Here is a 3,578-nt window from a genome sequence, read left to right on the forward strand (position 1 = left end):
TAAGCAAGAAGCAAATGTATATTGTTCAAAAAATATGTGGAACTAATTTCATATATTCCTGAATATCATATATATGATTGAATAAATTTATGTTAGTTATTATGTATTAGAATTATTTGAATCATGATTTCTAGTTTATTAGCACACTGGAAACAGGGAGAAAACTTCTATACTATGCCATCCTAATGTTGAAACCGGTAGGCGAGGAAAGCCGTTTAGGGGAGTAAACAAAGTTGAGGCGCTGATAAGAAGGAAGTATCCGCTAAAGTACGATGCTAGTAGTGACGGGAAAATATGATAAAGATAATCTAGTTCATAATGATCTAATATGAATTTAATCAATTATGAATATGATAGGAAGGAATAGTTGAAAATAAAAACTGCATAAACAACGAACATGACTACATATATGCATGACGAAATGATAAAAAGCTATGAAACTTTAATCTTATATATACTTAACGGTATAGAGATAATTGAATTAAGAAGAATCATATGGGAAAAAATATTTGATGACTACGAATTAGTAGATATATTAAATCAAGAATGGTATGAGATAGATTTACAAGATCTATATTTAGATAATGAAAGAATAGAATGGTACGATTTAGAAATAAATTCAGATTAAAATGAATTACGAATATTTACAATATTGGATAGAAACTATGGAAGATATAAAATTATTAGAACAATTAATGGCGGAAAATTTATATATGTATCAAAGAACCCAAGATATATTATATCTAAGGTATATCATAAATAATATTAAAGAAATATTCAGATTAAAACAACTATCGGAAGAATACTACAATAAATATTATTACATATTACCATAACCGGACCCTCTCGCAGTAGTTTTGTTCAACGTGAACTTGAAAATATCTTCCATTTCTTCTCTTTGTCTTAACATATTTCAAGAACTCCTTACTGAGAATTTTTCATTTAACTCTAAGCATCAATTTTACCTGATCTAGTTCATTGTTATCAACTGGGTGAGGAATATATTTTATCACATGTTCGACATACTCCTCAGGGAGACAATTGCTCAGACTTTGAAATATTCCATCCTTGTGCATCAACAAACCTGCTAACCTCAATCTCCTCTGACATCATTTATAAGAATATGATATAAAGATCCCAAATCATTCCAGTTATCATACCAAAAGCTGGAATTTCCCTGTCCTATTTGCCACCAAATTTGATGCTCCGCCAAATTTCTAACGAACATCATTTCTTCTAGATTGTGGAGGCATCTCTACAATTTGCAATTACTGGGTGCAATTTTTCGCAGTATTTGTTGACCATAAAAGAACCTCAAATAGAAGGTCTACTTCTTACATTCCACCATAGTTTGCAAAACAATGCATTTGAAACATCAAAAAGTGATATGAACCCTACTCCACCTTCCTCCTTTGGCAAACACATGTTTTTCCAGATCACTAGTATATGTTTTCTTTGTATCTGTATTTCTCCGAAAGTACCTAGAAAACATCTTGTGTAAATGTCTTATACTCCTATAAGAGGGTTAAAAGCTAATAACATATAAGTAGACATGCTTTAGAGAACATGTTTAATCAGCACAAGCGTCCCACCAAAAGATAATTCTTTCCTTACAATAACTGGATCTTGTTACCTACTTTCTTGATCATATTATAATAGTAGCATATTTTATTCCTACCATAGAGATAAGGCAATCAAGATAAGTACAAGGAAATGAGCATTGTTTATTTTGTGTTAGAGACTTTATGCTGGCCACTAATCTTGAGGATACTTTTTTATGGACATAAAAAACACTCTTCTCCAGATTAATCAACGAGTTTCATAGATTTCTTGTCTGTAGAGAAAAATAACATGATATCATCTGCATATGCAAGATGGTTGATAGTTGTACTCCATTTAGGAACCCCAAACCCCTTGAATTCACCTAGCTCATTTAAGGTATTCAACCCTCTTGTAAGGACCTCTGCTGCAATAATAAATAGGATTGTTGAAAGAGGATCTCCTTGTTTTATTCCCCTCATAAACTTTTTTAAAAAGCATTGAGCTTGACCATATAACAAGATTTTGTACTAGTTATCTGCTAGTAATCTGTACACCATGTCAATTATCACTTCACAGAAACCAAATTTTCTAAAAACCTTTGTAATGGAAAGCCAAGATAGTCTGTCATAGGCCTTGGTCATATCAAGTTTTATTACTAAGTTTGTAGATTTGGTTCTTATTTTGATAATATCCCGTATAATTTCCTGGATCAATAATACATTTTCCACAATACTCTTCCTCTTCACAAAGCCAAATTGATTTTTAGAGATCAACAGGGGATGTAATGTCACTAACCTACCATGTTGTACTCTAGCGAGGAGCTTGTTGATGAAGTTCCTCAAACTAATAGGTCTTACATCTGCTAACGTGATTTTTTTGGGTAGACACCAAACTTGTATGAGTTACATATCTTGGTAAAGTTGCTCCTCCAAAGAAATGTTGCACCACTGCTATAACATACCCTTTATAAAGTTGCTTCTTGTATTATCATATTCTTCTTCCCATAACATAGTGGGTTCTCCATGACCATAAGTTATTTCTTTGATGGGAATGTGATTTTTGTTTTCAATTGTTTTTTGGTTTAAGGATTTCAAAAAATTTAATGGGGTTATTGGTGGTGAGCGGCCATGAAACTTCATGGTGACGGTGGTGATAGATTTTTCCTGGCAGCGAGGACAAAAAATTTGATGATGGCTCTTTTTAATTTGAGTTTTGGCTAAAAAAAGGTATGCCACTGCCGCCAGTAGTTTCACAATGCTGATTTTTTTTAATTAAAAAATGTTTATCGACAAGATTAAAATGATAAAACATATTTCTATTTTATTAGGAATATCTTTTAGTTATCAAAATGAAAATCAATAATGGGAGTTGCTATGATATATTATATATATATGACATATATTATCAGTGTAATTTTATTTTAATTGTTACAATGAAATTAGGAAGGAAAAATGTTATTTTCTACTTATTTAGTAGTTAAAGTGAACTTAAAAGAAAAGAAAAAAATTGGGTTCTTTAATAGTAATATTTTTATTAGAAAAAAATAATATATTTATTTGAAAAAAAAAACATTTTTGACCCATTAAATAACAAAACGACATATTAAAACCAAACTATTGATGCGAATGCATTTTTAGACCAAATCATTAACTTTTGTTCAATTTCACCTAGTCTAAGAACATTTTTGACTGTTTCCGTTTAAAATATAAGTTTCAACAAAAAACAAAATGCACGCCCGTTTTTTTGTAATTTAAATGTAGACTAGATTAACCAGATTTATCTTTACAAGGATAACTTTCCTCCTACAATAAATTAAACAAGTGGTGAACTTCAATTTTCCAAGATATTAAAGAAGAAATAGATTTAGCATGTACACATAACATAAACCAATCCAGGAATCAGGAAATTCTTCAAACTATACAAGCAAATTTCCCATCCTCAAAGGTGTGTGCATATATATATATATATTTTATAAGGCCACTAATTCGACAACATGCTTAGCTTTACCCTCCTTCCAAATCGAGGTTTCCCACCCC

This window comes from Solanum tuberosum, unplaced genomic scaffold, assembly GCF_000226075.1.
Source record: "Solanum tuberosum cultivar DM 1-3 516 R44 unplaced genomic scaffold, SolTub_3.0 scf00447, whole genome shotgun sequence".
NCBI lineage: Eukaryota > Viridiplantae > Streptophyta > Magnoliopsida > Solanales > Solanaceae > Solanum > Solanum tuberosum.